Here is a 14,848-nt window from a genome sequence, read left to right as displayed (position 1 = left end):
CCTGTTTTTTTTTTAACGTCCTTTTGTTTTATACTGGGGGAGCACAATAATAAATAATACCAACAACATAAGCAGCATCTGAATAAATCATTTTTAAAGAACTGGTTTCAGATCCGACAGCAGCAGCATTCTAGCCTTGAAAGAACCCGCATATGATGCAGTCCGTTGCATGGTACTCCTGGGCTCATTTCAAGCTGCCATCTGGGAGCTGGGCAGTCATCCATCTCAGCCCCTCCTTGAACAGGGCACAAAGGACCTCACTCTAAATCCACAACCACCTGGGCCCTCCCATTGGCAGAATCAAAATGACTGACATCCTGAAAGGGAGAGCCCACCCTTGCTGTCTGGTCCAAGAGCCTCAGCTGCACCACCTTCCAAGAGCAGCAGCGAAAACATCGCTAAACCGCATAATGATGTACCATGGGAATCACAAAGCGGGAATGGAGAACTTCTTTCTCAAAATCTAAATTTGAAAGAATCTTTCAGCAGATAAAAGGTAATGGAGAACCTCAAATAGAAGAGACACCAAGATAGTCACAGATCAGCATGTGGACTTGCTCTGCAAATAGAAGCCTCGCTTTCTTGGCCCTGCTCCTCATTTCCCAGCACACTTTTTCTTTCTAGGGCTGCATCCACCTGGCTGGCCATAAAATCCTGATGAACCCAATTCACAGCAATAAAAACAAGGCTCCTTTGCATAATTAAAGCTATAGATCTGCTTTATAACATTGTCAACTTAATTAAGTACTGTATTGCTGCCTGGGTGTCCCAGTTGCAGAATCTGTGGATACTTGTCCTGTTATTATAAATCAACTTAACAGATTTGCCCTTTAACAATATACTCTAGCTATTTTCATTTGGGGTTTGAAGTTGACTTAATGTTTAACATCATGGTTAAGATGAAAGGCTCAGATTTTAATAAAACAGCAAACAGTACAAAACAGTAGACATTTTTTAATTAGGGAAAAATTTGAAAATATACAAAATTAGAGAGCATACCCTGATGACCCTCAAAGCAAAAGATGCCTCAGCCTAGATTTCAGTCAGAGAATGCTGGAGCCAAGGAGGCAGAAGATGGGTCTGGCAGAGCCCTAGAGATGTCCCAGGCTCTGAGATGGCAGGTATTACGGCGGGCAGGAAATAAAGAGACTGAACACAGGGGCACAAATTGCAGGTCTCTATATGAAGCAGTGGACCCTGCCCGCTCCCCCTCCTGTCCCCACGTACAATGGCCCACAGCCAGACACTCAGCTCTAATTACCTCTGTATCTGAAAATACTACGCACACACTGCTGTTTCTGAATTTATCAACTTGGACCCCTCGATGGGTCTTCTTAGAGAAACCACACATCTTGCAGGAGCAAACTAGAGCAGCTCTGATGGTACTAGTGCCCCCAGACAACAGAGTCCATTTGCACCTCACCCTGGGAGCATTTTTCACTTAGTGACCCAAGGGGTGAGACTTTGGAGCCCCTGAGAAGGATATGAAATCCTAGCATGTTACTTATTGTGTGGTGAACAACATCAACCCCGTCAGATAATGAACACTGTGAGAGTTTTCAGCTTTTAGAATTACCTTGTAGACAAATCACAGAAACCAACCACGGCTATGGAACAGGATGAATATTTCATCAACATTGATAATGCAAAAGTAATTGTACAGCTAGAGGGAAGGAGGAAGCAGGCAAGGAGAGGTGGTGGTAATAGCCTTATCTTACAGAGCAGAGAGTCACGTGACCCAATCAACAGTCCATGGACTAAGAAATCTGGTTTTAATAAATGCATTGTCTAGAGTGGCAGGGATGACCAGGAGAAAGGTGGTGAGAAGATGCAAGCATGGTGTAAATAAGCTACATCCTTGATTATCATGGCAGAAAATCACTTGACAATGACTGAAGTTGATGAAATTCAAAAACAGCAGTATATGCATATTATTTTGAGATACAGCGGTTCCCACAGCAGAACGGAAAACACGGCTAAAAGTGGTTTGCCTGTGGATAAGGGATGGGGGTGGGCAGGGATTGTTGCTTTTTCTTAGGAGATCTTCAGTCCCATGTGATTTATTAACTATGCACATGCATTGCCTTAAAAACAATAAAAATTGGGGGGCAGAAGAAGAAAGAAAAATACTGGTGTATTTTATGAAACAAAAGAAAAGAAGTCTCATGCACAATATGGTAGGAACAAGCTTGGAATGGGTTAAGCTGGATAGTGCATAACTATGGTAACAGATGTAGCTAATTTAGGACACAAATGAGGGTGTTGGAAGGATCTAAGAGAAATGTGGTGCTAAGAGGGAAGGAGAATAAATTCTAAATAAGGGAATGCTAAGATGATCAGTATGGATGCTCTGCCATCTGACACGAATAAAGGAGGAAAAAACTGAACCCACCCTCACTTTTCCAGTGTCTTTCACCACAGATTTACACCAAAGTAAAAGCCAAGAGATTCTTATATGGGCTCCATGCAGAGTAAAGAAAGCGAGCATGATGAAATTCATACTCAATAAAATAAGATGGGCGGAAGATCACGTCGGTTGTGAAATGAATTCTGTCTTCATAAAGTCTCCATGCATTTCAAAGTGTGATAACTCTATTTGTTCTTCGAGAAAAACAATTTATAAATGACATTCAAATACACATGTATTGGCTTTCTCATCAATAAAATGATTTGCAATTGAGCATATGCGGTTAACTACCCCTTTCAAAATTCCACAGAAAATTACCAAAGGAATGTAAAAATAGGAACAAATCTGCATCACTTCTGGTTACCAGGAAGGCTGCCATCCACGCAGCAGAATATGTGAGGAATCGACGTCTTTGCAACATCCATTTTTCCTATCCAGGAACACGACATTTGATTTCTAGAATAAATAGTAGTTCATATTTTCTGTGAAAATGATCCGTTTCATCAAGATTTTAGGATATGTTAGGATACAATAATGCGTAGTGTTCTTACGATTTCAAATCTCTTCTTCTCCCCTTTGTTCCATACATCATTTCTAGTATTGTGAAATTTTTTTCTTTTTTATCTTCATTAGGCTTGCTAGAAGTTTGTCTATTTGGTTGGCTTCCGAAAAGGTCCAGCTTGCCAGACAAAAAATGGTGGAAGGGCATCTAAAGTGGAGGACAGAGCCTGTGAAAGGTGTGGAAGCTGTGGGGGATGTGTGGCAGGGGGCACGTCCAGGAAGATGGTGGTTCAGCCCACCTAGGGGGTAGAGAGTGAAGGGAGAAGATGTCAACCAGCAGAGATAGGTAGGGCTTTGGGCTTTATCCTGAGGGTAGAGGAATGACAAGATTTGATTTTTGCTTTGGGAAGATCTCTGTGGAGGGACGGAGGAAGGCTGAGCTCGATGCAGGGAAGAGAAGTGGGAGGCTGTGGAATAATCAAGAGTTCTAGCTAGGAGCAGTGTGGCTGTAGAAACAGAAACCTAAGCAAACTAGCCCAGGCAGGATGGAGGGCAACCTCATCAACATAGGGACCAAAGTCTACCTGGGCCTCATGGAAGCTACTAGAACTGGAATCACTGTGGCCATCTCCAGGAAGCCAAGTGGCTTCTTCTCTAAATTGGTGATGGGAGTAGGGGGATAGCCCATGGTTTCCTTCATGTCTGTTTTTGGTTGGTTCATTGCTTTTTTCTCCTTTCTTTGGTCTCTTCACCCTGACCCCCTCCCCTGTTGGGCCTAATATGGCCACAAGCCCTAAGATTCCAAGTCCTCACAGGTCCACGCCTGGTCCAATCAACCGTCTACATGTGTGTGGGGCTGGGGTGGAGGGTGCCAAATGGCCCTTAGAGCTACTGCTCATAAAAACCAGAGGGATTTGCTACTTGGCTTGGCAAGTTCTTTCCAGCCACCTGAAGGCTGGGTCCAGGGAAGACCATTCCGGATATCACATGGAGCACTGAAATTTGTTTTCTGGCAATCACATCCTAAACTCCCTGACCACCAGGTCCTGCCTGGGCTGTTAGTGGGGTGAGGTCCTCTGTCAGATCAAATACATTAGGAATATTTACTGCTGGGACAAGTTGCATTTGTTTATTATGTACTTACATATGTTTATTTTTAGCCATAACCGTTGGAGTGATCAGAACTGACCTGATTTGAAGCTGGCTGTGTTAAAGTCCCAGTTTACTGGGGGCTCCCTCAGCACATGGGGGCCTGGTCACTCAAGGTAGAAGGTCCTGACAGAGCTCCTAGAGCCCTTTGTCGTATACCCCACCCTTCCCCGAGCACACCACAGCCATGGGGGCCTGGTGCAATGAGCCCAAAGATTATTCTAGGATTCAGCTGGGAGAACATCCCTGACTTTTACCAGGGGGGCCCCTTGTTGAATCAGGGGCTGGCTGATGTTGGTTGGCACCACTGTACCATATCTTCTAGAAAATCCTTATAGAATCTGGGCCCATTGTTTGTCCTCTCCCTGTCCTCTAAAACTAAAACGGAGCTGTCTTCCTTTACCTGGCACTGCCCTGGTTTTAGTACCAAAAGTCCCATCCCAGGAAACCCATCAGTCCTGGACAACCAGGGCCCTAAGTAACACAGCATCAAATATAACTGTGTGCATGTATGACATGTCTTATGTGTGTGTATACATATAAATGTATATGTCTCTGATATGTATATATCAAAAGGAAAGCTATCAAAAATATGATTACAGTGGGAGACTAACATATTTCCTGTAATCTTTGACAGATCACTTAGGTACAAAGAAAATTTAAAATTAGGTTTGGACAATATAATCCATAAACTTGCTTTAATCCATACAATTGAACATTGTCCTCCAGAGAGAATAGACCTTCTTTTCACCTCATTCAACAACATTGGCAAACCTTCTACACACAGCTCATCTGGGAAGACAGGCCAGGATGAACCTTTGCTGGAAGCTTTCCATTCCGCAGGTGTTCTTTGTGTCTGGGGCATTTTGCTGTTGTTCTTGAGGACAGAGGCGGTTTTTTGTATTACTGCCTTAAAATTCTTTCAGGCTACAACTATAGCAGTCCAGGTATATGGAGTCAGATACTGGCTGCAATCTGTCTTCTAGAGATCAAAAATTCCAAGCCAAGACTCTTGGGTGTGTCCTTGTACACAGTCCAAAATAGCTAAACTATATAGAAATCCCTTTGGAAGGAAAAAAATTTCTCATGGACCCGGCATTGACCTAAGTCACTTTTATTAAAATCTAACTTAAATATGTACTCTCATAAAGACTGGTTCTAAACACCTATACTTTATAGCTATCATATAACTTAGATGTCAAAACGAATGTGCAAATAAATACAACTATCAAGCTTTATAATGTCAAATTAATAAAATGAATTCACTGCAACAGATATTGCTTGGCTGAAACTGAAACATCATTTTGGGTTTAGCAATAGAAAGACGTAGCTTCAGGTCCAGTTAGTCTGTGGCATCATTATCGGAATTTCGACTTCAACAATACTAAGGCAGACAACGCATCAAGCTTGTTGTGCAAAACAATGTTAATAACCTCAGAAACACACTTGCTCCTTGAGGATAATAAGTTACCATAATCTAAAATTCAGCTATCAAACCATCTTGGAAAGCGTACATAAATGAGGGGCCATTTTATACTAATAAAAATAGTAATAATCGCTAACATTTGTTGAACCTTACTATATGCTCCAAGTCTTTCCCATGTAATACCTCTAATCCTCATAATATCATTATGAACTCAGTACCACATGTTTATTCACATATTATCATAAGAAGAAACTAAAGAACAGAGAGGTTGAGTAACTTGTCCAAAGTCTCACAGCTAATAAGTAGAAAAATTACTGCTTTCAACAGTCTGGCTCCACTTAACCATTACAGCAAACTACCTGTCTCATTGTTTTGGACATAAGGTATTTATTGGGGGGTTGCGAAACCAGTCTTAAATGGAGATCTAATCCAATTATTGCTGAAACCAGCAACAGTAACTTTTTCATTGCATTTTTACTACAACACCTGCTGCTACTAAATTGCTGTAACTTAGTCTGTAGAAGGTGAATTGACATGAGAGTTTCATTCGCTGCCAATATAGCAGTGGCCACCCCAGGAGCTGTTCTTTCGAGTTTGGCAAGCTGTGCCCTGTGTGGACTGCCCTTTCTCTCCACACGCCTCTGTTAAACTCCCCTCCCTACCCTTCATGCTATGAGGGGAGCCACCAGGCCTGCCCCTGCTCACATGGCAGGATACGGAGGCAAACACAGGCCCCACCGCTGGTTTTTGGGTTGCCATCAAGATGATCCAGAACACATTTTTATTACTCATTATTAACGATTATCATTGAAATAAAACCAATAATCTTAGAGAAGACACAGATCCCTCAAAATACATATATCCCGAGAAGCCCAGGGGTCTGAGAGACCCGCAGTGTGACATCATGAGCTCACGCTGAGGGACAGCATATGAAACAGCCGAATGAAATCCACCCTTGTGATTGACAAGGACATGATTGAGGACATCCTTCCAAACACTGCGTCATATTTGAAGAAAGTTCCTTTCTGTTCTTAGATCAAGACTGGTTGTGCTTCTCTTAAGAAGTCTTATTACGTGTTTTCACATTCTGGACATGTGACTGTTCCTGCTTCATGCTTTTCCTGCACAGCTCTTATCACCATTTGTAATTAGACATTCATTTGAGAGCTTTCTTGATGAATACCAGTTTCCTGCATTTGTCCGTAAGTGCCGTGAGGGCAGAGACCACATCTGTTTGCTTCACCCCTTGTTCCCACCGCCTCTCACAGAGCCTCGTGCGTAGTGGGTCCTCATTGAACGGTTGTTGAGTGACCGAGTGAGTGAATGAGTCAACGAATAAATAAAACATATGAGCCATGGGCTGGTCAATTCCCCTTTTCTCATGAGCTGCTAGAAAGTTTAGACCTGGATTGTTTCCCCCTCATAGCAGGTGTAGAGGGTCTTATGCTCGTATTTGTGTACTAGCCTCATTCTTTTTTTTTGAGGAAGATTAGCCCTGAGCTAACATCTGCTGCCAGTCCTCCTTTTTTTGCTGAGGAAGACTGGCCCTGAGCCAACATCCGTGCCCATCTTCCTCCACTTTATATGTGGGACACCTACCACAGCGTGGCTTGCCAAGTAATTGCCATGTCTGCACCCGGGATCCGAACCGGGGAACCCCGGGCCGCCGAAGCGGAATGTGTGCACTTAACCACTGTGCAACCGGGCCAGCCCCATAGCCTCATTCTTAATACCATTTTAGTCTCTACCCTTAGTTTCCTTTTTTCTTTCTCCTTTACTTCTAAGTTAGTCTACCTTGCTATATTTTATGAATCCCCGTAAACTGTCTTAGCTCCCTTGTGGAACAAGGTAGGTGATACATACATTTATTAAAGTCTTTTTTATATATATTTAAAATCTTGACACTAAACTCTCTGCCAACAAACACATTTGATCACCTGTAAACCCTTAAGAATAACTGAGATTTGCTAATTCTAGCACCAGACCAATATTTAAAGCAAATCCCACCCTAGCCTAGAAACCACTCCCGGTGTGTTGTTTTAGGCAGTGTGGTGTGTTTTGTATGTGACAAGTACATTTCTAACAGGGCTATGCAATCGGGCGGACAAGAGAGAACATAGGGCTTGCTACAAAAATGTTATGGATTGTGGATCAAAGAAACATTTATCTTTAGTGGTTCTCTAAAATGTATTGACATCAAAGTAATAATGAAAAGTTTGCTTTTACTGTGCCCTATTGGGGATGGGGGGATGGGGAGCAGAGGTGAGTAAGGGGGTCTGGGTGACATCCTGGTTCCTAGGCATTGAGAAATCTGATCACTTTCTAGAATGAAGGCAGAACATTATAAAGTAAAAATAGTAAATGGCCGAAACCCCTTTTTAAAATCTCTAACAGATACTATTCATATGCTACTGGGAGGAGTGACTTGCAAGAATGAAACTTCACAGTTATCTTCTCTGGTCTTACTCATTTACAGAACTTTCACTATTTTTCCTTAAAATGAAACATCATTTTCAAATCCCATTATTGAGGACCCCCTCACTGCGCCAATTAAACATCTCATGTACCCCACCTAGCCCCACGCACTAAATGTGGAAGAAGTGCAGTCCCCCCCTCGGATCATCTGCTCCTGCCAGGATGCCAGACCAACGCCTCCTTTGGGGTTAGTCAGAAAGCACAAAACGTCCATTTAGGAAACTGAGATTTGATTTCTATTATCCATAAGGCTCGTTTGAGTCAGTTGAATCTTAGACGGCAACTGCAAGAGGGGGCAAGAGGGGGTGTAAAGAAACAGATGGAAAATAATCATGTGTCAGATAAATGACAATTTTTAAAAGAATTTGATAGCATGTGGGCTGGGGCTTTTTTTCCCTTCCCTTTCTCTCATTCGTTTTGGGTTGGTTTTTTTTTTTTTTTTTTTTTTTGGCAAGGGGGTGGAGATTAGAGAAGAAAAGGAAGGGGAGAACAGGCAAGACAATAGGCTAGCCCCGAGCGCCTGATCCGCATCCTAAAGCAGTCTGCCCCTCCCACCCTGCCCCCCAACACCAGGTAGGCTGTGGTGGCGATTTCAAAACAAGCAGACGCTGGCCGCCGCCTCCCGGCCAGAGGGTGGCCTCCTCCCGAGCGAAGGAGGGGAGGGGAGACGGAGGAGAGAGAGGAGGGAAGATGGAAGCTAAGAGATGAACTGAGTGGCCAGACCTCCTCGGGGACAGTGGCCTTTCTTCCCTCCAAATTGGTGGAGCTGCATAAAGATCCAAACCCACCGGGGCGCGCTCACGTGCCAGCTCCCCTGCTCCAAATGCGGGCGGCAGCCGACGTCTCACCTGCTCGCCCCGCAGCTGCGGCGGAGCGCGGCGCCCCCGGCCATGGCGAGGCCGCGAGGAACGTGCCCAGCCCCGCCGAACGCGCCCGCACGGCTCCCCGGAGGGCGGCGGCCGAGCGCGAAGGGAAGGGAGGCGCGGCCCCGCGAGGCGAGCCTTACCACCCGCCCGCCCGGACCGAGAAGAAAGCCCCACCTGTCAGGCGTTGCGCTCCGGGCGAGTGGGTCCCACTGTCCCCGAGCAGAGGCCAGCGCTCGGCTGCCCCGCTTTCCTAAGAACCTCCAAGGGTTTCTCCATCAACAGAAACCTTTAGGCATAAACCCTCAGCCGCGGGGAAGGGCTGCATCGCAGACGCACTCACTAACAGATGCTCACCCATCTGGACCAAACAGCTCCCGCACGGTGGAAGGATGATGTAGGGGTCTCAAATTCCATTAAAATAAAAACCAAGGCAAGCCCACAGTGCCCATTCCCCAAACGGGCTTACCTCCTGCACGGCATCTTATCCATCTCTGGTCTTCCACTGTGGGCTGTTGGGTTTTTTTGTTTTGTGGTGGTGTTTTTTTCTTTTTTTGGATCTGCTTAATAAATGCACCCAGCTAATCTGCAGAGCAATGTTTCCTACCCATCCTAACAGCACCGCACTTGTCAGCGCTGCCTGGAATTCCACCAGCAATGCAGCTTCTCCGCGTCGGTGATAATCCCAGACAACAGAGGCTGCGACTCCTTGACAAAAGGCTTTCGTTCCCGCTCGTGCCTTACAGCCCTGCCGTCAGAATTAAATCCATTTCCCGCAAGAGGCGGGGAGGAAATGAGAGCTCTCTCGGCGGTGCGCGCTGACAAAAGGACGCTTGGCGGTGCCCACAGCGCCCCCTCGAGCGGGCCGCTGCCGGCCGCCGGGGGCCGCGCTGCTGCAGTGCCCCGCCCGCGCTGCCCGCCGCCCGCGCTGCCGCAGTCCCGCCGCCCAGGCCCTCGGCCCACGGCCACGCCACCACCACCGACTGCCCCCGAGAGCCAAGAGCCAATATGAGGATTCTGGTACTAGGAAGAAAATCTGAAACGTGAGCTCCATTAGGGGATGCACCCTCCCTGGGATTAAAAAAAAAAAAAGTCCTACACTTGGAATATTTTTTGTCTGGGAGGGACATGTTGCCTTTAAAAGATTCGCTCTATCAGTATTTTAATAGCAATCGTTTGACCATTTGAATTCCAGCCAAAATTTTCCCTATCCTAATTCTGACTCCATTTTCAATAGGGCAAAATTTTTGTTGTTGCCACACCCTCTGGGCCCTGCGCCCAGCTCCCTCCAATTCTCACTACTTCCTGCTCTCACCGTCTCCCCTCCCCAGGCTCCCACCCCAGCGGGAACAGGTGTTTAGTGAATGGGGAACTGAATGGAGAAGCAGAATGCTCAGTTACAGTCTCAGACCTGCCATTAACTATCTGTGTGACTTTGATGAAGTCACTTAACCTCTCTGGGCCTTATCTTAACTCTGTAAAATTGTGGTTCACCTAAAGAACATCCCACTTCTACTTTCTGACAGTGTTTCTCAATACACGGCCCTCAGAGAGTAGGGATATCAAGTGGTAGCTTGAGACTTTCCAGCCCCATAATCCCCACCAGCTCCTCAAAGCTCCTTTAAATCAACATTCACTCTGTTTCTTAAAATGTTGATTGCAGGACAAGTACAGCTTCCATAGAAGCCCCTGGTCACTACCCCCAACCAGATCATGGCCCCTCTGCTCCTTCCAGGTTCTAGGGCACCACCGGCCTTAGACGCCCCCATAGAAATCACCAGACCCACCACAGTGCTGCTGCAGAAATCAGACTCTCTGGAAGTGGCCTAGGATCCGTATTTTTAACACACATGCCCAGGGATTCCTTTGCACGCTAACATTTAAGAAATGCCACTTGATGCAGGCTACTCCTGTGTGGAAAAAAAGAAAATGCCCACCACCGCAACCGCAGAACAGCTGGCGGGCATTCAATCTCAGACACCAGAGGAAAGTTTGTCCTTCTGCCCTAGCTCCTCCAACCCCTCCATCCCCCAGTCTCGACACCCTCCTTCCCCACTCAGAGCTTCTCATTCCTTCCCATTTCATCTTCAGAATCCCTGAGTCCTCAAGCCTCTCCCCATTCTCCTGTCAAATCTGCTGGAACCACAAGCATCTCAGCCACCAGGACCAGAAGTCCGTCTGGCCAGAACCAGGAAGTGCTGTGTTGGTTGAGACACTCCAGGTGGCCATGCTCTGTTGGTGCCCAGTGTCAACATCTAGGAAGTCAGGAACGCCTTCTCCAGAGCCCTGAAATCACAGGTATGGTGGGCCCTTTTCTGAACTAGAACCCCAAAAGGGAATCAAGAATTTTTGTTTAGTCCAGAAATAGCACGTTTCATAAATCCCGGGACTTGGTCATCTCTAGGATCACTCAAAAATTTCTCTTCCTGGTGTATTATTTAGTTTTCTCAAACTAATAATAGAAAATTCTTATTGGCTCCTGCCACTGTTCTGAGGGCTTTACATGTATTTTTATTCATTTAATCCTCACAAGAACTCTATGAAGGTGATACTATTACTATCCCATTTTACAGATGCAGTGACTGAGGCACAGAGAGGTTATGACACTTGCCCAAGGTCCCTCAGCTAGTGGGTGGCCAAGCCAGGATTCAAACTCAAGCGTTATGGCTCCAGAGCTTGTGAGCCCTAACCACTAGCCTGTACATGGCCTCTCAGAGGGGGCAAAAAATTGACTTTAAAAAGAACTAGTACAAGACTGATAGAGTTGATAAGACTGATATACTCTCTTTTTCCCAAAAAACCGATTCTGCTCTTCTAGCCATCACAGACTCTAAAAAAAAAAAATGTCCCTCCAGCTTCTCCCAGATGTCATCTAAATATAACATCTGACTATGAGGCACGCCGGGAAGAGTGGCGCCATCCTGTGGCTTTAGGAATTGTTCAATGTCAGAAAGGAAACAAGACCTCATTATATTAATTTCCATATTATAGCTTATATGGAATATAGTTGAAGTTCTCACTCACTCAATTCCAAATTCACTTTGAAATCCAACAAAAGGAACTATAACTAGGTAGCTCCACAGGCTGTCATGAGACGATCACTGGAATTCAGAGTTCCCACTGCAGAAAGCCCAAGACGCCTGACCCTTAAGTAGGGACAGGAAAGCATAGGAGACTCCACATTGTACCCAGAAAGATCACCTTTGGCTAGCCCTCAATGGCCAGAGGGTTTAAAATTAGATTTTCTGACTTATCTGCAGTAAAATTATTTCTAATCTCCAAGTCTCTTGACAAAAATGTTTTTGGCCAGCAATAACTTGTAAAGAGATCAGATGGCAGTGTAACAGACATCCACAGTGTCCCCACCTCCTGGTACTCATGCCCTTGTGTAGCCACCTTCCCTTAGGTGCTGGCAGGACCCATGACTTGCTCCTAACCAATAGAATACAGCAAAGGGGATGGGATGTCACTTCTGGAATTACGATACATAAGATTCTTCATCTAGCTAGCTGATTCTCTTGATTGCCTTCTTGGCTTGCATGCTTTGACTAAGCAAACAGCCATGTTGGGAAGATCTATGTGGCAAAGAACTGAGGGCTACATTTGGCCAACAGGCAGGTAGAAACTGAACCCATCAGTCCAAAAGTCCTAGAGGAAAAGAATTCTGCTAAGAACCACGTAAGCCTGGAAGCAGATCCTTCCCCAGCCAGGCCGTCGGCTGAGACCTCAGCCCAGAATGACACCTTGATTTCTGCCTTGAGAGAGACATTGAAGCAGAGGACCCAGCTAAGCCATGCCCAGGTGTAACTCTTGACCCACAGAAACTGTGAGATAATAAACATGTTATTTTAGGTTGTTAAGGTTGTGGTAATTTGATACACAGCAATAGATAACTAATACGGTGCCTTAGCACTCTCCAGGTCCAGGCAATCTTATCAACCACTTTCCCCAGGGCATGCCAGAGGAGCTGGAGGAATCGGCACCCTAGGAGATCAGCTCTCAACCAACGACTATCAGGAGTTAGTGGATAAACAGCCTGGCTCCCTCATGCCAGGCGTGTTGGGGGGACACCTCTGAGGCATGTTGCACATAGTCTCCCAGAATGCCTCAGCAGGACTGAGCCCTGGCTGCCCGCAGCAGTAACCTGTCAGCCATGCATCTTGTAGAGGCTGGCTTTTCTTCCCTATATTACTTTCCTGCTCCCCATTGGTGTTTCCTGGGCTCGCCTTCCAAATAAACTACAAATCATGGCGTACTTTTAAGGGAATCAAGTTTAAGACAGGAGGGGGGAAAGACAGCACTTTCAAAGCAAGACCAATGATAAATTCTAAGACTAGATCTCCTGAAGACATCACTCTCTCAACAAGTAAAAGTTCAGCCAAACCCATGGCTGAAGCCTGCTGTGGAAAGAGAGTCCAGGGCCTGGGGCTCTAGCCTTGGTCCCCGTGACTGTGTGGCCTCAGGAAAGACTCTGACCCTGGGGTCTCACTTCCCAGCTGTAAAGTGAGGGTAACAGTGCTTACTCTCTGATATGGGTTGAATTATGTGCCCCCTAAATTTCCATGTTGAAGTCCTAACCCCCCAGTACCTCAGAATGTGACTGTATTTGAACATAGGGTCTTCAAGAGATACTTAATGAAGTACATGAGATAATTAAGAGGAAAAAATTAGGTCATGTGGGTGGGCCCTAATCCAATAGGGCCTTATAAGAGGAGGAACTGTGGACACAAACGAGCACAGAAGGAAGACCAGGTGAAGACACAGGAAGGAGAGAGCCTCAGAAGAAACCAACCCCGCTGACACCTTCATCTCTTGATCTCAGATAAGTTTCTGCTCTTCAAGCCACCAGTCTGCAGTACTCTGTCGTGGGAGCCCTAGAAAACTAATGCCATCTGCTACCACCCAGCGTTGTCATGCAGACAAAAGGGGAGACCAGGTAGAAGTGCTTACAGTCTTATTATTACTGATCAAAATGAGATAACCTGCGCCTTTAATCCCAGCCACATGAGAGGAACCACGCAGGGCAGCAAGGCACCACACACAGTCGTTGGAGAGGCCCAAGACTCCAGGGGAAAGGCAATCCTTGTTATAAACTGGCAGAGCTTGGCTCAATTGTGTTCTAGTGTTTCACAGAAGGTAAAACTTGCAAGTGGCGAAATTGAATATTTAGCAGAGGAGAATTCTAAGCCAACTGTTGAAGGTGCAACTTGGGTCCTCCTTACCACTTACAGTAAAATGCAAAAGGAGAGAGATCAATTAAAGAAGACTTGTTAAACAAAAAGGAACCAGAACTTGGAGATTTGGAAAATTCTCAGCCTATCGATATTGCAAACAGTGAGACAGCTTGTTCTGAAGAGAGCAGTAAGCGTGTAGCTGAACAACCATTTGATAAAGAGATCGTGGGTGCAACCCATGGACTTAATCAGCATCTCAGCAGAGGCCAGGAATAGAGACGAGATTATACCAGCAAAGACACTGCCAGATTGAACTAAAGGGGACAGAGAACGCAGGACAGAATGAAGGCAGGCCGTTGGACTTCTTGGATTCTACGAGACCATAGAGCTATTCAGTTGCAATGTGCACTATTCTTCAAGGAAAAAGAAGAATGACCCCAAAAGTGATTCAGAGATCATCGGGACTGCCACTCAGACCACAGGCCCAGGCGGCAAGTCTGTTTCCTCCTAGTTTCAGAGGGTAGGGCCACTGCAGAGTGTTGTATGGGGTGACACTGCCACCCCAGTGGGCCTAGAAGTGGGACGCTGAGCCAAAGAGGATTATTCTGGAGCCTTAAGATATAATGAAATTGCCTTGCTAGGTTTGGGACTTGCTTGGAACCCATCGTCCTTTTCTTCTTTCCAGTTTCTCCCTTTTGGAATGGAAATGTCTATCCTAGGCCTGTTCACCACTGTATTTTGGAAGCACATAACTTGCCTGTTTTCACAGGTTCACAGCTGGAGAGGAATTTCGCCTCAGGCTGAATCATATCTCCAGTCTCACCCGTACACGACTGAGATATTTAGATGAGAC

General features: G+C 45.8%; 1 protein-coding gene across 1 annotated transcript in view; it reads right to left on the bottom strand.

Moving 5' to 3' along the window:
- The window catches only part of ADD2 (adducin 2), a 100,881-nt gene extending 91,219 nt beyond the window's left edge, over positions 1 to 9,662 (bottom strand). Inside the window, exon 1 of the mRNA XM_014836686.3 lies at positions 9,291 to 9,662. The gene's annotated coding sequence lies outside the window, so the exon portion shown is untranslated. The remainder of the gene's footprint in view (positions 1 to 9,290) is intronic.
- Between the last annotated feature and the right edge of the window lie 5,186 nt (positions 9,663 to 14,848).

The sequence above is a fragment of the Equus asinus genome, chromosome 6 (genome assembly GCF_041296235.1).
Source record: "Equus asinus isolate D_3611 breed Donkey chromosome 6, EquAss-T2T_v2, whole genome shotgun sequence".
In the NCBI taxonomy this organism is placed as follows: Eukaryota; Metazoa; Chordata; class Mammalia; order Perissodactyla; family Equidae; genus Equus; species Equus asinus.
The sequence above is the reverse complement of the archived record's forward strand: the minus strand, read 5'-3'. Positions and strand labels throughout refer to the sequence as shown.